We start from the raw sequence: 25,117 nt of genomic DNA on the forward strand, positions 1-25,117 counted from the left end.
ATTTGGGTCATTTCTCTTTTCTTTTTGATCAGTCTGGCCAGGGGTTTATCAATCTTGTTAATTCTTTCAAAGAACCAGCTCCTAGTTTCGTTGATCTGTTCTACTGTTCTTTTGGTTTCTCGTTCATTGATTTCTGCTCTGATCTTTATGATTTCTCTTCTCCTGCTGGGTTTAGGCTTTATTTGCTGTTCTTTCTCCAGCTCCTTTAGGTGTAGGGTTTGATTTTGTATTTGAGACCTTTCTTGTTTCTTGAGAAAGGCTTGTATTGCTATATACTTTCCTCTCAGGACTGCCTTTGCTGTATCCCAAAGATTTTGGACAGTTGTGTTTTCATTTTCATTGGTTTCCATTAATTTTTTAAATTCTTCTTTAATTTGCTGGTTGACCCATTCATTCTTTAGTAGGATGCTCTTTAGCCTCCATGTATTTGAGTTCTTTCAGACTTTCCTCTTGTGGTTGAGTTCTAGTTTCAAAGCATTGTGGTCTGAAAATATGCAGGGAATGATCCCAGTCTTTTGGTACTGATTGAGACCTTATTTGTGACCTAGGATGTGATCAATTCTGGAGAATGTTCCATGGGCACTAGAGAAGAATGTGTATTCCGTTGCTTTGGGATGGAATGTTCGGAAGATGTCTGTGAAGTCCATTTGGTCCAGTGTGTCATTTAAAGTCTTTATTTCCTTGTTGATCTTTTGCTTAGATGATCTGTCCATTTCAGTCAGGGGGTGTTAAAGTCCCCCAGTATTATTGTATTGTTGTCAATGTGTTTCTTTGCTTTTGTTATTAATTGCCTTATATAATTGGCTGCTCCCATGTTAGGGGCATAGATATTTAGAATTGTTAGATCTTCTTGTTGGATAGACCCTTTAAGTAGGATATAGTGTCCTTCCTCATCTCTTATTACAGTCTTTGTTTTAAAATCTAGTTTGTCTTATACAAGGATTGCCATCCCAGCTTTCTTTTGGTGTCCATTAGTATGGTAAATTGTTTTCCACCCCCTCACTTTCAATCTGGGGGTGTCTTTGGGTCTAAAATGAGTCTCTTGCAGACAGCATATGGATGGGTCTTGTTTTTTAATCCAATCTGATAGCCTGTGTCTTTTGATTGGGGCATTGAGCCCATTTATATTCAGGGTAACTATTGAAAGGTATGAATTTAGTGCCATTGTATTGCCTGTAAGGTGACTGTTACTGTATGTTGTCTGTGTGCCTTTCTGATCTTTGCTGCTTTTAGGCTCTCTCTTTGCTTAGAGGACCCCTTTCAATATTTCTTGGAGGGCTGGTTTCGTGTTTGCAAATTCCTTTAGTTTTTGTTTGTTCTGGAAGCTTTTTATCTCTCTTTCTATTTTCAATGACAGCCTAGCTGGATATAGTATTCTTGGCTGCATATTTTTCTCGTTTAGTGCTCTGAAGATATCTTGCCAGTCCTTTCTGGCCTGCCAGGTCTCTGTGGATAGGTCTGTTGCCACTCTAATATTTTTACCATTGTAGGTTACATATCTCTTCTCCCGAGCTGCTTTCAGGATTTTCTCTTTGTCTCTGAGACTCGTAAGTTTTACTATTAGATGTCAGGTGTTGACCTATTTTTATTGATTTTGAGAGGGGTTCTCTGGGCCTCCTGGATTTTGATGCCTGTTTCCTTCCTCACATTAGGGAAGTTCTCTGCTATTATTTGCTCCAATATACCTTCTGCCCCTCTCTCTCTTTCTTCTTCTTCTGGGATCCCAGTTATTCTAATGTTGTTTCATCTTATCGAATCACTTATCTCTCGCATTCTGCCCTCGTGATCCTGTAGTTGTTTCTCCCTCTTTTTCTCAGCCTCTTTACTTTCCATCATTTGGTCTTCTATATCACTGATTCTCTCTTCTGCCTCATTTATCCTAGCAGTTAGTGCCCCCATTTTGGATTGCACCTCATCAATAGCCTTTTTGATTTCGACTTCGTTAGATTTTAGTTCTTTTATTTCTCCAGAAAGGGTTTCTCTAATAACTTCCATGCTTTTTTCAAGCCCAGCTAGTATCTTTAAAGTCATGATTCTGAACTCTAGGTCTGACATCGTACTAATGTCCGTATTGAGTAGATCCCTGGCTGACAGTACTACCTCTTGTTCTTTTTGCTGAGGTGATTTTTTTCGTCTTGTCATTTTGTCTAGAGGAGAATAGATGAATGAGAGAACAAAATGCTAACAGGTTTACAATGTCCCCAACAAATATACTGTATACAAATCAGAAAAGACCTGAAACCAGGGGAAAAGAAAGGGAAAGAAAGAAAAAAGAAAGAGAAAAAAAGAAAGAAAAGAAAAAAAAAAGATAAAAACAAAAACAGAACAATACAAAAAAAGCAGAATGTGATCAAATATGATCAGGCTAGTGCATAGATCAGTGCAACACACTAGATTTTGGGCGTATTTTGGTCTGTTAGAAAAAAGTGCCTCCTAAAATTTTAAAGGAAGAAAGACATATATGTACAAAATAAGGGTTGATACAATGAAGGGATAGAAGATGACTGTAAAGATGAAAATTATAAAAGATTTTATCAATGGACTTGATAAGATAAGAAGTTGTTTGAAAAAAGAAAGAAGATTAAAAAAAAAAAAGAAAAAAGGGAGAGAATGTGATCTGGCAGGAGTCTAGAACAGAACCATACACTAGTGATTTAGGGTATATTTTTATGTGTTAGAAGAAACTGTATCTCAAAATTTTAAAGAGAGAACAACTTATATATATATGCCAAAAATAAGGGTAACTACTATGAAGGGATAAAATATGACTCTAAAAATGTAAAATAAAAATTTTTTTTTTAAAAAAGAGATTGATAAGATGTTGGTTGAAAAAGGGAAAAAGAAAAAGAAAAAAAAACAGTTAACAAAAATTAACTTTGATGAACTAATGAATCATGGTAAAAAAAGCCATGAATTCTATGTGCAGTATTCCCCTAGCGCTGGAGTTCTCCCGTTCTCCTTGATCGGTAAACTTGGTCTTGGCTTGCTGGCTGTTCATGCTGATCTTCTGGGGGAGGGGCCTGTTGCTGTGGTTTCCAAATGTCTTTGCCGGAGGCTGAATTGCCCCGCCCTTGTCGGTCCGGGCTAAGCAAGCTGCTCGGGTTTGATCTCAGGAGCTTTTGTTCCCTGCAAGCTCTCCGTACAGCCTTGGAGGACCAGGGTGAAAATGGTGGCCTCCCAATCTCTGCCCGGAGGAGCTGAGAACTCGGGGCCCCGCTCCTCAGTGCGCCCCCAGAGAAAAGCAGTCACTCCCTTGTCCCTGGTCTCTGGCCGCACTCCGTGCTCACCCGGCCTGTGACCGAGCGTTTGTATCTCTGGCACCCGACCCTGTGTGGAGTCTCCAAACCCAGCAGATCCCTGCGGTGCGCTCCCGTGCCGCTCCTCCCCGGGAAGGAAGGGGAGTCTCCCCGGATCTGCCACCTGTTGGGTCCCTGTTGGAGGAGCAGTGGCCCGACTGGGCCGCGGATCACAGTTTATGGCCACCCCGAGCTGAGAGCCCGCGCCTCAGCTCCGTCTCTGCAGCCGGCTTCCCCGCTCCGATACCTGGGAGCTCTGGCGCACTCAGGCTCCCCCGGTCTTTCTGTGACCCCGAGGGTCCTGAGACCCCACTGTCCCGCGAGGGTTCCACCCCCGCTTAGCCACTGGAGCGATGTCCCTCAGCGGAGCCAACTTCTAAAAGGTCCGATTTTATGCTCCGCGGCTCTAGCACTTGCCAGAAGTGGCCGGCGGAGGCCCCTCCCCCGCCGTCTATCCTCCCGAATATCGCCTCGGATTCACTTCTCCGCACGTCCTACCTTCCTGTAAGTGGTCGCTTCTCTGTTCAGAGAGTTGTTGCTACTCTCCTCTTTGATCTCCTGTTGAGTTCGTAGGTGTTCAGAATGGTTTGATCCCTATTCAGCTGAATTCCTGAGACCAGATGAAATCTAGGTCTCCTACTCCTCCGCCATCTTGCTCTGCCCCCGGGTGTCATCACTGTTGATAGCTGTGGCTTCAAAGTATAAGAGGAGAGCTCCCTGTGATGGATTCAGGCTCTTGGTGTACCAGTGCTGTTAGGGTGACTTCTCAGTTATCTTTTTCATTGGCTTCATTCTGCAAAGAGATACCTGAGCCTCACAGAGGAGAAAGTTCTGTCTTGAGATTGTATAGGGAGTTATCTGCAGGACCAAAGACTGTTACTCAGCTCTTCTAAAAAACACTAAGGTGTTTGTTTTTTAAATATGGCTGCTGTCTGTACTAACCACCAGATCTAGTACAGTAATGGGGAGTGATGCATGGTCAGCCTCACGGGGTAAGCCTTTGGTTAGACCTGGATCACCCCTCTGTCAGCACCTAAACTGTTCTCCAGTGGAGACAGGTAAAGCAGAATGGTATCAACTCATCGAAGCTTGTCTTGCCAATTCCACCATGAATTATATCCAGAATCTGACCATTTCTCCCCACCTCCCTTGGTGCCACCCTAGTTCTTGCCGCCATCATCTGCATGATTGCAATAACCTGCAGACAGGTCTTCCCTGAAGCTACTTTTGCTTCTGCAATCTATTCTCCATGCAGCAGCCAGAGAGATCTTGTGACATGGAAATTTAATCATGCTTCCCACCCCCACCCTGCTTAGCTTCTTCCAACTGGCTCCTATTGCACTTGGAACAGAATCCAAACAACTCACCATTGCCTGCCAGACCTTCTAGGATCTGCCCCTGCCTTTTTCTCTGATGTCATCTCCTTTCATTCCCACTCACTCACAAGCTCCAGTCACATTGGCATTTTTCCTGTTCCCAAAAATACTAAGCTAGTTCCTACCACAGGACCTTTGCATATGTTCTTCCACCAGATATTTGAATGGATGGCTTCTCTTTATCAGTTATATTTCAGCCTAACTGCCCCTTCCTTAGAGAGGCTGTTCCTATCTATGGTGGCCCTCTTCTCCTCTCTCTCATCCTGCTTTATTGTTCTCATGGCACAGACCCACTTTCTAAAATTTGCCTTAAGTTATATATATTTTCTAAGCAAATTCCTTTACATTGGGGTCTTTTTACTTGTTTGCTGCTATACCATCATTCACAATATGGTGTCTGAGTTTTGGTAGCTGCCCTTTAAATATTCGGTAATGAATGAATGAATGAACTCCTTATAAGTTAGGGTTTACTTCACCACAAGGAATTTGTGTTCATAACATGAACACAGAAGACCATGTCAGGGGAAGGAACTTTGGGCCCAAACTCAGCTTTTATGGAGATTTAATTTCTCCATGAGGGAGGAGAAAGGTAGGTTCTTTTAAGCTTAGGATGTAGGGGTCTGTTATTAGGGGTCTAGGAGTGCATTATAACTAAAAGTAGTGGGAAACCACAAATCAGCAGCTAGAGTTTGAGGCGAAGTGAAGGGAAAGTCAGAGAGGGGTCAAGGAGGCCATTAATTTATCATCTTTACCAATATTTGAGAACCCACCGTTATTAGGCTCTTGCTCTTCGTTTGTATGTTCCCTCCCCCTGTCCCTTTCTGATATCTTAAAGTGGCAAAAAATATGATGAGGTTGGCCTCTGGAACCTAATCTTGCATAGTTAATTTCTAGGCAGGGTCATGACTTCTCCTGTACCTTTAGGGGCCAGAGAAGATAGGAGAAGTGTATGAATTTATGTGTGTTGGAGAGTGCTGGGGCAGGTGAACTGGAGAGTATGTACCTACTGCAAGGTGTGCATGTTAAACACAGCTGAGTCAGTAGCCAGGTTTGGTACTTGGCTGGCCAGCTTGAGAATCCATTTTGAGAACATTTCTCTTTCTGATTTTATGACAGTGTTTGTTTTTTTGTTTTTTAAATTAGCCAAAACTTTCTGAATGTATAAGTTTCCTTCATGCAAACACTCGGTTATTAGATATATTAATTTAGGATTTGGGTATGTGACAAACCAAATTGTTACACATGTATAGAGAAGTAGGCAGGATTTTTTTTTTCTTAAGTGGAATGAATCCTAATTGCCCATTTTGTTTCATTCCTTCACCTGAGGACTTATACTTAATATGGTGTGATTAATATCAGAATTAAAGATACATTGTTTGCTACTTTGTTGCTTTCATTATAATATGAATGATAGCTGCCAAGTCCCAAAGTCTTTGTTTTCTTAGTGTTATTTATGGATCCTCTATGTGGGTGTTTTATAGAAGTATATTAGACTAGAATATTTGGAAGTATTTAGTGCTGTTTAAAAGAGGCTATAATGTCCCTGATTATTTCTAATAATAAAATGATTGTAGGAGCATGTCTGTTTAAAAGAGGATTAAATTACCCATTATTCAGTGATCACTTGGAAGGAAGAAAGTATATGAGAGAATTGATAACAATAAATTTATTTTCTGGGAAAATTTTGGAATATTTTCCTGCTCCATAGGTACCCCATGTAGAGAATTTGGAAAAGACTGTCTAGAACTGTAGTTTGCAATGACAAATTCTCATAGGTAAAGTTTACACCAGGTAAGTAACCTGGCCAGGTGATTTCAAATCCTGATGATTGGAAAGTGAAATAATCCTCAATACCATTGGCATGAGTTAATCTCTGTCGGAGACTGCGGTGCCGATGGAAATAATCTTTGGTGCCACAGCTCACCACAGACTTTAGGTGAGTCATTGGTTCTCTAGTAAACAGCTCCCATTCTCTGTACAGATAGCTGATTCCAGCAGGAGACTCCCCAGGTCCAGCATGAGTTATTGACCTCGTATAGACTTGTCCCCTGGGTACTACTTTAAATTTATCTCTGTCTGAGAGTAACTGGGTTCTAATATCGAAGGGCCTTTGAGTAGCCTTTGTGAAATGGCGTGTGGTATCAGACCATTAGCACACCGACAAGCTGTATATCAGCCAACCCTCTATTACCACCTCAAGGTTTAGAGGCTGGGACGGAAGTCAGAGGTGAAATTAAAGTGGCCTTGCCCCCTAAGAGTTCTCTTTGCAGTACAGTTAAGGCACAGTGGTAGGTAAGATAAACCTCATGGAGTGTATATCTCTCCTGACAAGTCTTCAGCTTTAAGACAGGTTCCTTTCAGCATCTTTCATTATGATGGTAAACGGTTTGGAACGTTCTGGGCCTCTAGCCTGAGTGCCAAGGGACCAGAAGAGTTGGGATCTATATCTACATCTATACTTGTATCTTTTTTTTGAATATGCTAGTTTCTCACTTAGGAGTGCTCTGGTTCATGAGCCACTGCTCTTTTGAGCTCTGGCTTAATCATCTGTCCTTGGAAGTCTGCATTATAATCATCTTAGGGGCACATGAAGTTTGCAGATTCTGGAGCCCTGTCTCAGACCCGCTGAGTCAGAATCTCCATGGGGGAAAGCTCAGGAGTCTCCATACTGGGAACAATGGACATCTGTCCACTGGAGTTTGTCTTCTCTTCACTACATTCTCATTCATGTTTTTCATTTGAGAGTAGCCCGTACAGGTATGAGGTTTTATTTCTCTTTAAGTTTCCAGTGTGTCAGCCGGAGCCGGAGCTAATGATGTTGACTCAGTGAACACATCTGTAGCTCACTGGGTTCTATCACTGACTGTGAGGTATGATATATTGAGAATACATTTCTTTGGTTTTAAACAGCACCATAACATAGGGAAGGAGTATAAATCCAGGACTCTTTAGGAAAGACAGTTCAGATTTGAAAACATGACACATTAAATGAGCTGGCCATTTTTTTTTTTTAAGAGTAGTTAGATAAAACAGCACAGGGGAAGGAATGTCTACTGTGTCTGGCACATAGTAGATGTTCAGTAAATATTTGAATAAATAATGAAGTAAATTAATAGAGGACTCCCATTATGAAGGTGTGGTTCACTGGGATTTGTTCCCTTTTTAGGGAATGTGGTGCTATGGATTGAGCATTTGTATCCCCCCAAAGTCTTATGTTGAATTCCTAAACCCCAATGTAATAGTATTTAGGGAGGAGTCTTTGTGAGGTAATTAGGTTTAGATGAGGTAATGAGGGTGGGGACCCATTGTGGGTTTATTGTCTTTATAGGAGGAGATGCTCCGTGAGGATATAGCAAGAAGATGTCTATTCACCGATCAGGAAGTAAACCCTCAGAAGCAACCAAATTGGCCAGCACCTTGATTTTGGACTTCTAGCCTCCAGAACCATGAGACATATATGTCTATTACTTAAGCCACCCAGTCTATGGTTTGTTGTTACAGCAGCCCAAGCTGACACATGATCATGTATGAGGCTGGTCTTTCTGGAAAGATAATACCATTCTGTGAGTCAGGGTGTGGGTCTGTCTGTCTTTCCTATTCAGTCTTCTGAGCCCATGATAATCTCTGTCCTATAGCAGGGGTGAGATAACTGTTTTTTGAATGGAATGGTTGCTATAGGTCTTCAGCCCAAAGGAGCAACTATGAATTGGAAGATTTCCAGATCAGAAGCATGATGTGGGTGCACTGTAAGCAGCAGGGGCAACTCTGTCTCCTCAAAACTGGCCTGCTTGCTCAGAGCTCTGAAAGGGTCCTGCTCCCAGCAGCCAGTCTCCTGGACATACTCATTTAGGTTCCACCTAGAGAGTGAAAGGACACTTGAAAGGTAGGAGACATGGGGTGTGATTGGTAAGGCAGTCCAGCCAGGTGGGCTTCATAGCCACCCTAATAAGTACGAGCTTTAGAGACCAATGGTCTTTCTGCCAGCTTGGCTCCAGCAGTCAGACAGCACTGTGTAACCTTCCTTCTGGGGACTCATTAGTGGAGGAAAAGCTGTCGTCTCTGCCAACACAGGCCTGGCCTCTCCAGGTTAATTAAGGTGGGTGGACAGCAGGAAACACCAATGAGAAAATCTTTTGGAGTAAAATGCTAGCAGATTTGTCGGAGAAAGACACCATAGGCAAAATCTCAGGTCACCCAGCAAGTCAGCCTTGGTCTCTTTATCTACAAAAGGAGGATAATCGTATTGGCGATGTCTGTCACGAAGGATTGTGAGGATTACTTGGGATAATATACATGGAAGCACTTGGTATATTAATGTCCTGTATAAATGCTAGCTTATTCTGTTTACTTTCTGGCAAAGTCCTACTATATGGTAAGCTCTGTGTGTGGGGAACAGGTTGATGTCCTGGTATCTAATTGCTCTCTACAGTATAGAGAAATGAATATTTTCAGGAAAAAAAAAAACAAGCAGAAAGTGCTGGGAGAGAAAGTGCTCAAAGAAGGAGAAAGTACATCCTTTTTGGGAGGAATTAAAATGCTTCATCAAGCTCCCCTATAGTTATTGCTACATTATTTACAGTAGCCAAGATACAGAAACAATGTAAGTGCCCATCATTGGATGAAAGGATAAAGACAGTGTGGTGTACACACACACACACACACACACACACACACACACACACGCGCGCGCGCGCGAATATTACTCAGCCATAAAAAGATCTTGCCATTTGCAGCAACATGGATGGGCCTACAGTGTATTATGCTAAATGAAATAAGTCAGAGAAAGACAAATACAGTCTAATTTCACTTATATGTGGAATCTAAAAAACAAAACAAATGAACAGACAAATAGACAAAAACAGACTGCTAAATGCTGAGAACAAACTGGTGGTTGCCAGAAGGAAGAGTTGGGGATGGGGGAAATAGGTGAAGGGGATTAGGAAGTACAAACTTCTAGTTATAAAGTAATTAAGTCATGGGGATAAAAAGTATAGCATATGGTATATAGTCTATAAGGTCATAATAATGTTGTATGGTGACAGATGGTAACCACACTTACTGTGGTGAGCATTTTGTAATGTATGTAATTGTCAAATCACTTTACACCTGAAACTAATAAAATATTATATGTCAACTCAGCTTCCATTAAAAATAAGTAAATTAAAAAAAAAAAGGATAAAATGCTTCAGCAAGGAGCAGGGCTTTGGAGACTGGGTAGGAGTTTTACAGGCTGAGATGTGAAGGAAGACCTTTCAGGGAAAGGGATCACCAGTAAACAAGGCCAGGGGCTGCGTGAGGATGAAGCATGACTTGACAGTGGTGAGAAATCCATGCAAGATACAGATGTGGGTAGAGCAGGAGATGAGAGGGGAAAGGCAAGCTGCAGCCAGATGGTGGAAAACCTCGAGGCAGGGTTTGCGTGTAAGGAGGGTCATTAAAAGCATTTGAGGAAGGATGTTCTCTAACTATGGCCATACTGGAAGAAAATGAAACTGATCACAGTAGGATAGAGGCAGGATGCTAAAAATGCACATTATGGTTTTCACCAGTTTCAGAGATTATTTTAAATCATAGCAAAATGAACAGGCAAGAATGCTTTGGGATTTCAGATTCACTTCTGCAAAGGGATGAGAAGCATACCGCTTTCTGATTATGATCCAGGAAGGGTTCCTACCACCAGAATGAATTCTTTCAAGAGCCAGGCCAATTCAGATATAGTGGACTCTCTGGGTAGAGCACTTTGCCATATTGCTAGTTGAGTTAAGCTACTTTTTTCCTGGGAAGATTGCATTGTTTTGGTAAGTCCTTGGAAACCCGAGAAAGTGGACAGTGTAGGAATGAACATGAGACTTGCTCTTCCACCACCTCTTTCAAAATGGGGGTTTCTGTGGCTTCACTGTTACCCCAATTTTCTGAGTTAAGAATAAATGATTTCACGCATTGGAAGATTTCATGTTGCCTGCCTATGATACATACTAAAAATGAACATTTTTTGGTTTTGTTGCTAATTATAAAGCAACATCTTTTCAGTTCAGAAAGTTTGGAAAATGGAAAGGCACTCTTGCAAGATAACTATTGTTAATATTTTCCCTTACACTCTTCTAGTCTTAATGGGTGTGTATAGTAGATACATATGTATGTAGATACACGTTTGTGTGCATGTACATCTGGATATGTGTATGTTTATACAAGATAAGATAGAATTTCCTAACATAATTTTTTTGCTATACATATTGTAAATGTATTTACATATATCAAGGTATACATAATTTTTTCGTGCTCAGCTTTGTTCCTTTTTAGGAGATGATGCACATTTTCTCACATCATAAAATATCCCTTCCAAGGGCACCTGGGTGGCTGCACCATTAAGTGTCTGCCTTCGGCTCAGGTCAGGATCCCAGGGTCCTGGGATCGAGCCCCACATCAGGCTCCCTGCTCAGTGAGAAGCCTGCTTCTCCCTCTCCCACTCCCCCTGTTTGTGATCCCCCTCTCTCTGTGCCTCTCTCTGTCAAATAAATAAAATCTTAAAAAAAAAAAATTCCTTCCAGTATGGGCTTTGACGTTCAGCAAAGTGAGTCCCCCCATCTTGTAAAGTCTTTATACTAATTTACATTATGCCACGTTGTGTTGTGACACAGGACTTAATAATTTCTTATATTTGTGTAGAATTTTTATGTATGTTATCTCTGGATGTAAGGGTTATCATTATTGCCATTTTGTAGATTAAGAGGTTGTACTCAAAAAGTTGAGTTTCTCCAGGTTAAATAGCTAGTAACCTTGCTGTTAACAAGGTTCTACTATGAATAAGACGTGAGTGTCTGAGAATAAGACTCAAATCATAAAGCAATTTATGGCAGTGTTTAAGTACATGGACTGTGGAACACACTTCCTAGTTCTGCCACTCTCGGCCAAGTTCCTCAACGTGTCGGAGCCTCGTACCTGTGAAATGGGGATATTTATAAGACCCTTATATCATCTGGGGTGTGGTGATGAGTAAGTGCACTAATTTATGAGCTGTTCTTAGAATCTGCCCAGCTCATGGCAAATACTGTCTTGATGAAGGCTAGCTATTACTAAAACAGATCTTTTCTTTCCAGTGTGCCAACCGTCTCTTTTTGTATGTCTAAACCTTAATGTCTTGAGTTTGTTTATTTCATTTTCTCCAGCAAAAGTGATTTTATTTAAGACTCTATCTAAATGTAACAAAAGAAAGTTCATTCAAGGAAGGAATATGCACAGCTGTTACCTCCTTTCTGAGAGGGTTCATTTTTTCCCCTAGAGGTAAATGAGCATTTGATGAGAGGACACTGCAATATTTTCCTTAGGATTGTTGCTGAAGCTGGAAGCAATACTGCTCGTAGGTTTTGCTTGGTGAAGGATCAAACTATGTTTGGGGGCAATATTTGGCTTGTTTGACTTCTGGTGTTGCCCCAACTCCTGGCTAAGCTGCTGACACTGTTGGCTAAAATTTCCAAGTGGAGGCAGCTTCACTCCCTTGTTAATCAGGGTATTTAATGCAAGAGTTAATGATGTGATATGTAACCACACGCAACTGTCAAACCATATGGCACTTGCTTGCTGTTATTTATGGTGAAGGCATTTATGTTTTTAGTTTCCCAAAGTGATGGGCTACATCTGAAATGAGGCTCCAAAGCAGTTTTAGAGGCCGTGGGTGCTAGCTTCATGTCCTAAATCAACCTCTTAGGCCCAGTCTGTGAACAGTGTGTATGTGTGTTTGGGGGGGTGGGTGGGAATTGGCACCTGTGATATAATTTGAATCAAGATGCAGTATGTATTTGCAACTGCACAGAGCAGGAAAGCAGTATAAGTGCTCACCCAGAAACAAAGCATTGTCCCCAATTTTTCAAGAGACTATAAGGGTGGTAACCAGAGATCTCCTGTTAAAAGGAGAGTGAAAATATTTTCTTGGTTTCTCTGTATGTAGATGGATTTGGCTTTAAAAAACCAGGTTACATAGATAGCTATGGGGTAATAATTTGTATTAATAATAACAATGAGAGCTATCATGTATCACACTTGGAATACGCTAGGCACAGAAACTTGGAGGGCAGGCCAGGCAGGTCATATTGTGCCCAGTATCACTCTCTGAGTGGTGCGGGAACATCACTGTGAGAATGGAAGGTAGACTGTGTTTACCAGATGTCACCCCCACAGTGAGTGCTGTATATATTGCGTCACTTAGATCATATACATTTTCTGTCTTATGCCTCACTAGCCTGTGGTGGGAGGTGATACCCCAGGGGGCTTGTTCAACCTCTTACGGCTGTTAGTAGAAATGATGAACAGATGGGTATGGCATGGATGCAGACCAAACATTTCAGATTTCAGGGATACCAGGATGATCCTGTTGGTGCTTATCAGGTAAATATCTTCCTCATTCTCTAGAGCAGGGATTTTCAACTAGGGGGAGTGACCCCCCCATCTTGTGTGGGGGGTGGCTATTGGCACTCTCTAGGGACATTTTTGGTTGTTCTAGCTGGTGGCAAATGCCACTGGTCTCTAGTAGGTAGACACCAGGGACACCATTATAAATTCTACAGTGGACAAGACAGCCACTTGCCTCCCCTGCGATAAATATCCTGCCCAAATGTCAAGAGAGCAGATATTGACAAACCTAGCTCTACAGTGAGTCTGAGGCCAAAGCTGAATTCCTTGCAAGAGGAAGGACTGGCCAAGAGGGTTCTCTTCTCCATTCTTCTCTGAATGCATTAGGTTAACATCTTGACTAAATGTTAAATAGATATTTAAAGAAATTATTTGTCGGAACACTAACTAGCCTGTACAAGATGATACTGTGTTCTGATACTGACTAGCACTGTATGCTAAGCATTTTAAAGATTTTATTTATTTATTTATTTATTTATTTATTTATTTATTTATTTATTTATTTATTATTTATTTATTTATTTGAGAGACAGAGCAAGGGAAAGGGCAGAGCAAGAGAATACCCAAGCAGACTCCCATGGAGTGTGAAGCCTGAAGTGGGGCTCGATCCCATGACCCATGAGATCAGGACCTGAGCCAAAACCAAGAATTGGTTCCTTAACCAACTGAACCATCCAGGTGCCCCTGTGCTAAACATTTGAAATGTGTCATTTTATTAAATATGCTAAATAACCTATGACACTGAAGAAGTATTAGTATATTTTAGAAAGCAGAAGAGAAAAATCCAAAGCTTTACTTTGAGTAAGTACATTGCAGTATTATTTAGAACCAAATAACATGGCAGTCAGTACCTTATTACATGGTTGGTTTTCTGGAAGATGGAAATAAACCTCATTCTGCGCCTAGGAAAGGACCAGGAAACTGATATTTTCTTAGTGACATTACAAAGCCATAGATTTGAAAGAATTGACAAATAAGCATTATTTCAAGCTTGGTTATTATGGAGAGAATGAACTTGTTAATCCATGCACGAGTGGTTCCTTCCACACAGCTGCATGAAAAATGATACATGGCTATGTGCAAAGAACTATCACTATTCCATTGTGGTTTCCATTGGTGGGGGAGACACGGTACCCAAGGAATGTACATTTCCTGGACCTCAGGGCCTGATTGGTTAGCTGGACTGTAATTTCTTTACCTAATTGGTTGCTTTCCTCAAGTCCAACTGTAAGGTCTTATCTTGTTCCTATACACTGTTAGTTTTGAAATAAACTCGGGCTGTGTTCTAAGTATGTTACACACACAACTATCTATCTATCTATCTATCTATCTATCTATCTATCTATCTATCTATCTTTTTTTTTTTGCGAGAGGGAGAGAGAGAGAGAGAGAGAGAGAGAGAGAAGTGGGGAGAGGGCAGAGGGAGAGGGAGAGAGAGAGTCCTAAGCAGGCTCCACACCCAGCATGGAAGCTGACATGGAACTCAATCTCGTGACCTTGAGATCATGACCTGAACCAAAATCAGGAGATGCTTTACCAACTGAGACACCCAGGTGTCCCAAGTACATTACACATATTAACTCATTCATGCATTATGAATATTTCCATTTTATGGACAAAAAGAGATTCAGGTACAGGGAACTAACTGCCCAGTGTCAAGTCAGGGCTGAGTCCACATTTGAACCCAGAGTTCATCCATTAGGATGTTCAGTCCCTGTAGTCTAATGTGTAGCAAGATAGCATGGTTGGATAGAAATTGGCTAGAACCCAGACTCTGCTACTTCCTTGCTATGTTCTCTTCTCACCTCTTTAAGCTCCTTATTTGTAAAATAGAAGTAAAAAAAATCTCCTTTGTTGTTGTAAGTACTGTTAATCCTCATTATTCACGGTAGTTATGGTCTATAAAGTTGCTGTAAACATGGAATAGTGAATACAATTAAGTTCTTATGAGCTTCTGGTCATATTTTTGTCAACCAATCAATACATAATCTTGTTTTATGTGTGTTTATGTTTGAACCCACATTATTTTATATTTGTTGTTGACTTTTTAACATTGAACTCGTGGCCAACAGCACTGTAACTCAGGCCTGATCAAAGCTTATCTAATACACATATATTTTCCATAAGGCGTATTACAGCCTTCTTGCATGTGGGAACATTAGACAGCATGTCAACGTTATATGTGGGCCATTTTAAGCAGTGAAATCACCAAAATGTGAAAAACGAGGTACATAATAGACTGTGGAAAGGTTACTTGTTTACACACGAGAGCTGAAAGAAGGCAGAGGGTCACCTTGTTTGACCTTAGCTGGAAACATGTGTACATGTCTGAATGACTGCAGAATATTGGGAGTACTGCTTTTGGAGTGATAATTTCACAGAGTGGATGAATTGGCACAGGTGGACTGTGAAAAATGAGGAAGGGTTCTGCGTACCTCCAGAGTTGTAACAAGTATGTAGCTGTGTATAGTACTTAGCATGTAACCATGTGCACAGGGAGAGTATTCAACAAGTGGCAACTATTTTTGTTCTTTTCAATCAAAGTATACCAAGCATCAAGTCCATTTGAGTAACTCTGCTGGCCCCCTGTGGACTGGGAAGTTTTCTCCAAGAGGAGATAATGTGGCTACAAGAAGCAGCCTTTAAGAAGGAGATTACACTTGATCTACCTACTCTCTTTACTTGAGGGTGTGAACTAAGCCAAGAGTTAGAATAGATTGAATTTTTGGAGGGATGTGGTAGAATGAGTGAAGTGAGAGGAAGAGTAAGTTCAGCTTCTCAGTTCTACCTCTATCATAGTTTTCCTGCCTTTTATTTCAAAATGTGTTAATTCTTCTCAAACTGTGACCCCCAAATACAGTTTCAATGTGTGCTAGGAACTTGTAAAAAATAAAAATTCCCACCCAGACTTCCTGCATCAGAAACTCTGTGGATGGGCCCAGCAACTTTTTAGAATGACCAGGTGGTTCTGAAGCAGGCTAAGGCTGAGAGTCACTGCTTTGGTCTAATCTCTTGTGGAAGAGAGTGAGTTCTCTTGGTCACTGAGGACGTGGCCGACTACAAACCCCCATGAGATGAGTATTCAGTACTTCTGTTGTGATGGTTAAAACTTGTAGATTTTTCTGAGATTGTGTGGGGCCTAATCCTTGTGTTTAACCCCCGCCCCCCAAAAAACCAAAAAAACCCCTGGCTCCCTGTTCAGCTTATGATAATTTCTGAGATTTCCTTATTAGGTTTCAGCTTCTTATTTAATGGCTGACAGTAGAGCTTCTTCTTCTTTTTTTTAATTTTAAATTCATTTTTATGCAAATGCCTATAGCCTCCAGGAAGATAAAGCATGCAAGTGGATTTGTCTTCCAAGTTCTAAGGCATATGGATTTCCTTTCATTTGCAAAAAGTTTAGGCCATTTCATGTTTCTTTTTTCCCCTCTCTATTCTCTAACCAGAATTCCTTTTGGGGTGTTACTTGATAACTCTGACTTCGCAGGATGACCATATTGTGACTGTTTTGAAAATGTCCATTTTTGTCAAGTTATTTGTTTGTTCGTTTATTTTACAAATATTTATGAGATCTCGCTATGTGGGCCACTAAGCTAGATTCTGGAGCTCCGTCACTGAGCATAGCAGAGGTGGTCCTTGCCCTCCTGCAGCTAGCCCACTCTTGGGGGATAAATGTTAACTAGCATAAAAGTAATCAGAGCTTTGACAACTTGTACGAAAGGAGTGCAGGAAGCTCTGAGGGAGTATGTGATGTAAAGAAAACATGATCAGGAAATGGGTCCATGTGTACTTCACATTTGGATAGACTTTTTTTTTTTTAAAGATTTAATTAATTAATTAATTAATTTATGAGAGAGAGAGAGAGAGAGCGCAAGCACAAGCAGGGGGAGTGGCAGGTAGAGGGAGAAGCAGGCTCCCTGCTGAGCAAGGAGCCCAATGTGGGACTTGATCCCAGGCCTCTGGGATCATGACCTGAGCTGAAGGCAGCCTTGGATGGACTTTTTAACAGATGAGTAAAGACTCATGAGGCAAAGGTGTAGGTATAGGTGGTGGTGGTGGTGGTGGTGGTGTGGAAATGTGTGTAGATCTTCAAGAAGTAAAAGTGGGGCACGGATCAGAAACTGACATACTGCGTGGTGTCAGGCAAAGCTGGTCAGGTAAGCCGCTGACATGTGCATGGCTAGCAGAGTGCCAGGGATTGTGCTGAATAAAAATTCTGGCTGATAGATTATAGAAAGCACATTAAGATGTGGATCTCATATTCTTAGAGATCATTATATAGAGAGGGAAGGTTGGGAGTGCTACTTTTCCTGCGACCCTGTAGGATTGATGACCCAGGTCTATTAGAGCTGGTAGTCTGCATGATTTCAGTTGACTTTTGAACTATTTAGCCATCATCGAAGGGCTTGTCATAGCCAGAAAATCTGTGTGGACCAATTACTTGTAAACAGTCAGGCATTAGAAATAATTTAGTATTTTTTTTTTCAGTTTATCAGATCAGTTCCAGGACAGGGAAGTTTTGCAAAGCTAAAAATTAGGAAGTCTGGACCATAGGATGTTGCTGGGATGGTGACCCAGGTCAGCATGCTGAAGGCGATGGTGGTGGGGAGGAAAGAAAGTGAGGGACGTTGAAGATGCATATTTTACATCTTGTCTGTGATTTGATTCTAAACAGGGTGTTTTCCCCCATTTTCCTCAGGTCTTCAAAATAATGATCAGATCCTGAAAATCCTAGACCAGAGATTGTTTCAAGTCCCGGATTATATAGGTAAAGCTTTAGGTGGAAGGAGAGATTCTCTGTTTCATAAGTACAGATACAGGAATTAGACTAGGCATGCTTTCCACCCCACAGACATGAGATTGTCTAAATCTGTGCTATAGAGCACCTCTCTCTAGCATACCCATGGCCATCTTTTACATAGTGCGAGACAGAGTGTGAAAGGAGCCTAGCCTGCTACCTTTTGATGAACAGCACTGACCACTGTTGGGTAGAAGGAGGAGGGGTCCAAAGTGCTGTCCTAGATGGCTACCCTGGGTGCTGGGAAGAACTCACAGGGTTGAGGTGCACAGAAGACGACTTTGGTTGACTTCTCAATATTACCCTCCCCTCTGGTTCCTTGAATCACATTCTATTCTTAATGCCACTTGGGGCCCTTGAAGGACTAGAAGTAATATTGGACACAGACATATTATAGTTATTGTAGGTTTTTGAGACAACTTGAATTATGACATCACTATTTGAAGATTCACTTCCATCTTTTTGAGGTCAAAATCCTTGTATTTCATAATTAGGAAAAAATTTTGGAGATCATTCAACGTATCCTTTGAACTTCCTTGAAAATAACTCTACCGATATCTTTGAGAAAGACTTCCATTTGACTTTATTTTGGAGAGCTTTGCCTGGTAAATAACATGTTTTCTGAAGTTGAACTGAAATTTGACGATATGAGGAATATTTGGTCTTCAAACACTTGCTGTACAAGTCTACCTCATACACACATTAGAATTTCAATTACTGAGAGTCAGCTATCATGAGTGACTGATACCCCAATATGGTTTTCTCCAAAACTTTCTGGCTCTTGGTAATCTGGTTCATCTTTCAGGTGTAAATAAAATCTACCTAGATTATATTTGAGGGTGGGTTCACTACTGAGAGCTTGCGGTGTTGAAGAGGTAGCATCTCCAAATAACAGATTTTTTTTTTTACCTCTAGCACAAAATTAAAACTAACCAGTCTTTGAATAAATGTTTAAGTAAAACATAACTGTTGAGGACTGGCAGTTTTTTTTTACACTGTGCTAGTAGGAACATGCTTACTGTCACAAGCTAGATTTGTATTCATTTAGTCAACTTTTCAAGGAAGACATTTTCAGTCAGTTTGGGCTATAATGAAATATTTGAAATAACATTCAGTAGTGTTTGGTTTTGTTCTCTAGGATGAATCCTTTGAGGTGGTGTCTTGAGTTCCATGCATTCATCTTTCTGTTGTTTACTAAATAAAGAAATGACATGAGTAAATTAAACAGATTCTTAGGAGGTGAGAACCTTGCGGGGGGATCATTCACTGTTGGATGCCTTTGGGTACCTGTATCGCTCTGAGTTATATAACAAAACAAGGACAGTGGTTGTGATTAGGGGGCTGGCCAAGGAAGGAGATGAAGAGTAATTCTGACATTTTGGCTTTGAGTTACCTGTGTAATATTCAAGAATATATACCCTATATATGCATTTGGATTCCTGTTAGATGTTCAGGAGCAACATCTGGTCTGGTAATATGGATTGGGAAGATTTCATCATATGAATAATATTGAAAGTCTGGAAACAGGGTGAGAATGTAGAGAAAGAATGAGCCAGGTAAGAAAAAAAACAAGGATAGGAATGAAGACATGCATGACGTTGGCATTTAAAGAAGGGAACAACAAAAGGAGATGTGGGAAGATGGCTGAGAAACAGCAGCTAGAGAGGTAGATTGGAAACTGGAGAATGTGTGGGTTCTTTAACCCATGGTTTCCCCCTATCTCTCCAACTAGTCCTTCTCTGTCAATTATTTTCCAGTGTTTAGGGAGACAGCTTCAAGGAAAATGAGGACAGAGCAGTATTCATTATGTTTAGCCACAAGGAATTCATCAGTAATCTTGGCAAGAATACTTCCAGTTGAATCTGTTCTTCCTTTCTTTTTAAAATACTTTCTCTTATGGAAAATTTCAAATGGACACAAAAATGATAGGATAGTATAAAAAATGCCTATGAACCTACAATCGATGCACAACAATGACCTTCACTTTTGGATTCCTGTGAGTCCTACTTTGTTTTTTTAACATTAGTGTCTAACACAGGGCCTGGCTCCTTGGAAATAGTCAGTAAATGTTTGTGGAATAAAAAAATGAATACATATAAATAAATCAACAGTAGGGAAGCAAAGCTAAAAGGTGCATATCCCCCTTCAGGGAGTTTATATTCGGGTCACTTGTAGCAAACATAAGGCACCAAGAGTTAGGTTCCCAAGAAGCAAAAGGTGTGGGTTCTTATGCCTTTAAAATAGATCCAGATATGTGTATCTTCTGTTCACCCCTCGCTCCAGCAGTAAATGAGGAGCAATAGAACCAGCACAATCTGAGCTGAATTTCAATTCTTTTTTTTAGTTAAAAATATGTCTTATTTTTTATTTTTATTATTATTTTTAAATTTTTTTATTGTGTTAGTCACCATACATTGCATCGTTAGTTTTTGATGTAGTGTTCCATGATTCATTGTTTGCGTATAACACCCAGTGCTCCACGCAGAATGTGCCCTCTTTAATACCCATCACCAGGCTAACCCATCCCCCCACCCCCTCCCCTCTATTATTTTTAATTTAATTTAATTTAATTATGTTATGTTAGTCACCATACAGTACATCATTAGTTTTTGATGTAGTGTTCTGTTTTTTAGATTTATTTTTTTTAAAGATTTATTTATTTATTTTGAGAGAGTGAGAATGAGAGAGAGAGAGAGAGAGTACATGAGAGGGGGGAGGGTCAGAGAGAGAAGCAGGCTCCTCCCTGAGCAGGGAGCCCAATGTGGGACTCGATCCCGGGACTCTAGGATCATGACCTGAGCTGAAGGCAGTTGCTTAACCGACTGAGCCACCCAGGCGCCCCTTGATGTAGTGTTCTATACTTCCTTGTTTGCGTATAACACCCAGTGCTCCATGCAATACATGCCCTCCTTAATACCCATCACCAGGCTCTGACTCCACCTTTTCCCTGATGGAAGATTCTGGGCTAATCATTTAACTTCTTAAACCTTGGTTTCATCATGAGATTTTCATGGTGAAATGAAAAAAAAAACCTCTAGAATTTTCTGAGAATTAAATTAGAAATGTATGTAAAGCCCTCAGCACAGAGTCTAATATATGGCAAGTGCTCATTAAATGAGCTATCATCATCGTCACCATCATCATCATCACCGACCTATCAGTCCATCCTCCAAGAAGAATTCCCTATTCTTCTGGTACAGGCTTCTTGTTCTCTCCTTCTGCCAAATACCTTCTTCCATGTACATTCACATCACATACCTCATTTTTCTCTTCACCTTTCCTTTTTTATTCTTCCTGTCCTGGAATGTTATTGGAGTAAACAAGTCAACCTCACTCCAGCCTGCTTTTGCACCTGGATCTACCTAACAAGATGTGGCCTTCTGCCCTGCCATTTGGGGTTCTCCTCAGTCCCTCCTGCTTGCCCCTTCCCCCATCTTGCCAGTCTGACTTCCCACTACTCCTGAACATGTCTCCAGGCTGCACTGCTCATTGTTCCCATTGTTCGGAATGCGCACTTTTATGGGGCCTTCGTAATAATCTTCCTTCCTCTTGAAATCATCTTTTTGTTCTTTGATAGCCTTCGCCATGGAAATTCTACCCATTCTTCCTGACCTGTGTGGATACTGCTTCTTCCATGAATATTTGCCAGTATTCTCACAATTGAATAGAGTAGTTCCCACCTCTGATCTACCTGGGACACCTTTTGCCACTGCTCTTGCACTGGTCATATTTTCCTTTGCATCAAAGGCATATGTCCTTATTCAATTATGTGAATGTTCTTAGGTTTAAGTATTTTTTTTAAGGATTTTATTTATTTTTCAACAGAGAGAGAGAGACAGCGAGAGAGGGAACACAAGCAGGGGGAGTGGGAGAGGGAGAAGCAGGCTTCCCGCTGAGCAGGGAGCCCGATGTGGGACTCGATCCCAGGACCCTGGGATCATGACCTGAGCTGAAGGCAGACGCTTAACGACTGAGCCACCCAGGCGCCCATCTTAGGTTTAAGTATTAAAAATGACATGTTTAGTAAAAAATAAACACTCACAGATACCAGCTATAATAAAAATGACAGAGAACATTTATTAGCAATAATCATGTGCCCCATCAGTTAATGGTAGGCATCTACAATCTCATTTAATTTTTATAACAGCATCATGTGTACAAGAACTACTTGTGTTTTTTTTTTTTATAGGTAAGGATACAGAAATCTAGATGTATTAAGCAATTTATCCAAATTCAAACAACTTTTAAAGGACAAAACTAGGATTCAAACCTGGGCTTATCAAACTCCATGGTCTATTAGACTCCAGGGTCTAAGCGCTTAAGCCATCCATTATAGTGGCTTTCAAAATCATGGTAAGTGCAGCTTTACCCCAAATTAGCTAGCTGACCTTTCTGTTAAAAGAAGTATATATATATTCCTATAATTATGGTGAGATTAGGCTCCCTTTAAAAAAAAATCTTAAATATCTCCATCTACCGTAATTATCTACTTTCCATTGTTAGTGAAGACCTGGCTAAATGAAAACATTTGTTGCTACTGAAATTAAAATAAGCTTAGGTTAAAATTATGGCATAGCTCCTACCTCAGGGCTGGAGATGAAACCATCAATATGAATATCTTACATTACTTCATTGTGAGGATTTTCAACTTATATTTCACAATTGGAGTACATAAGAAACCTGATCAATGCCCCAGGCATTAAAGGCAAACCACTGCATTTCCATTGGGCTTGCTTGCTCTTTTGTTTACAGCTCATTTATAACTTGCTTTTTGTGGGCAGTGGGGTGGTAGGTGGGGGCATTTAGCTGCTTCAGGAAGGAATAAGGAACAGTTCTCCCAGTCTTGGTTAGTGTTGTGTCCAGAGGTAAATATTGCTCGCCATTTATTTATTAACACTTAAGGATATTTCCTTAGACTAGGTTCTCAGAAATGTAATTTCCAGGTTACAATCTATAGTCTTAAAATGGCCTTTCTTTTTAAGACCTCTTGTAAAGTTTTTCTCTCAAATGGTCATGGTGATCATTATCACAACTCACCAGAAGATGTTCCTGCTCTCCTTACAGCCCTCTCTTTGCTTTGTGAGGGGCCTTATCTTCTAGCCAAAGGGACATAATATTTCTGGGATGGAGGATTTAATGGCCAGTATGAGAACTTTTTTTTTTTAAATGAGACCAAAGAAAAATACTGCTTTATTAGGACCCTTTCTATGACAGAAACCCAATTCAGGATGATTTGAGCAAAAAATTCTGCATGGGGACTGACAATGTTTCTCTGTCAGCTTGGGTGCTGAATAAAGAACCATGTAGAATGCAAACCCAGCCAATTGACTCATGATGGACATGGAGTATGGGGAGGGATAAACTTGTTATGAAAAATCACTGAAATTTAGGGTTAGGTACTGCAGTGTAACCTACCTTATCTTGACTACCAGATGGTACTATAATTTATAATGCTGCTAGGAACATTTTAAAATATAAACTACATATAAACCACATAACTAGGTATTATGTATGTGTGATTAAGTAAGTGATCTGCAAGGTTACTGTGCCTAGATGCCTCTCCAAGTTTGTCTTCATCTGCTCACTTCACCTGTGTGTTCCACACTCATAATTTGTTTCTTAGGCGTTCTTAAGGTTTTTATTTAATTTTTCTTTAACAAAAGGTTTATATATTTTTTCTTTTTATACAAAAGATAGAGTATTCTGTAAACTTCTGCACATTTTGCTTTTTAACCTAATAAATAATTTGGAGATCTTATCAATGTGTAGAAAGTTTTGTCATATGCATACAACTGCATGTTACTGCCTCATATGAATTACACGAAACCATTTTCCTATAATTGGTTTCTCTTAATCTTCAGCCATTACAGCAATGATGCAACAAATGAATTTTATCTTGCATCATTTCCTACATGTTCAAGTGTATCTATAGGATAAATTTCCAGAAGTGGAATTGACGACTCAGGGTATATGGATTTGCAATTTGGGTGGGTATTGTTGGTTTACCCTCCTTACACATGGTATCAATTTATGGTCCCACCCATGATGAATGGAAGCACCTGCATTTAAAAGTTTTTGTTTCATCAGTTTTGATATATTTTATGTTGAATTTACTTCTAGGCATTTTATCCTTTTTGCTGCTCTTGTGAGTGGAGTGTTTTCTTCCATAATACCTTCTAACAAATTGTTGTCTTTATATAAGAAGGCAGTTAGTTTCTAAGTTTTACATGCTCTTAACTTACTGAATTTTCTTATTGCTTATAGTAGTTTGGATTTTCCATGTATGCACTCATATTATTTAAAAATAATGAGTTTCCATTATTCCAACTTTTTTTCTTGTCTAACTTCATTGGCTAGTACGAAGTCAAATCAAGATGGTGTGGTAGGCATCCTTGTTCTCTTCTGGAGATATATTAAAATGCCTCTAGTGTTTCTCTGTTAAGCATGATAACAGCTTTGGGGCTGAGATACATATTTTATCTTAAGAATGTATCCAGCTTTTTTATATTATTGGATTTTCTTCAATGAGTTGTTGATTTTTTTACAAGAACGCTTTTATTTTTTAAAATAATTTTAATAGTATGATTTCTACCTTTTTAAAAAATATTTTATTTTTTTTTAATTGAGAGAGAGAGAGAGCAGGAGTGGTGGGAGGGGCAGAGGGAGAGGGAGAAGCAGACTTCCCGCTAAGCAGGGAGCCTGATGTGGAGCTTGATCCCAGGACCCTGCTATCATGAGCTGAGCCAAAGACAGACACTTAACCAACTGAGCCAACCAGGTGCCCCTTGAGTATTTTTTTAAAAAGATTTTTATTTATTTATTGAGAGAGATAATGATAGAGAGAGAGCATGAGAGGGGGGAGAGTCAGAGGGAGAAGCAGACTCCCCGCTGAGCAGAGAGCCCGATGCGGTATTTTTTTAATGTGTTGCTTGGTTCTCTTTCCTAATAGTTTACATAGGACTTAAAAAAAAAGACTATTCTTGGGGTGTCTGGTTGGCTCAGTCAGTTAAGTGGTCAACTCTTAATTCTGGCTCAGGTCATGATCTCAGAGTTGTGGGAGGGATCCTAGTGTCAGGTTCCACAATCAGCATGGAATCTGCTTCTCTCTCTCTGCTCCTCTCCCTGCTCTCTCCACCCACCCTCTTTTCTCTCAAATAAATAAATAAATAAAATCTTTAAAAAATAGAAATAAACTATTTTTTAGAGCAATTTTTAGTTTACAGCAAAACTGAGTGGAAGGT

General features: G+C 40.3%; 1 pseudogene; it reads right to left on the bottom strand.

Moving 5' to 3' along the window:
* The window catches only part of LOC112834299 (ubiquitin-conjugating enzyme E2 L3 pseudogene), a 146,087-nt pseudogene extending 124,624 nt beyond the window's left edge, over window positions 1–21,463 (bottom strand).
* Window positions 21,464–25,117: the final 3,654 nt, after the last annotated feature.

The sequence above is a fragment of the Callorhinus ursinus genome, unplaced genomic scaffold, assembly GCF_003265705.2.
Source record: "Callorhinus ursinus isolate GAN/ISIS: 27379988/994484 unplaced genomic scaffold, GSC_fseal_2.0 scaffold15, whole genome shotgun sequence".
In the NCBI taxonomy this organism is placed as follows: domain Eukaryota; kingdom Metazoa; phylum Chordata; class Mammalia; order Carnivora; family Otariidae; genus Callorhinus; species Callorhinus ursinus.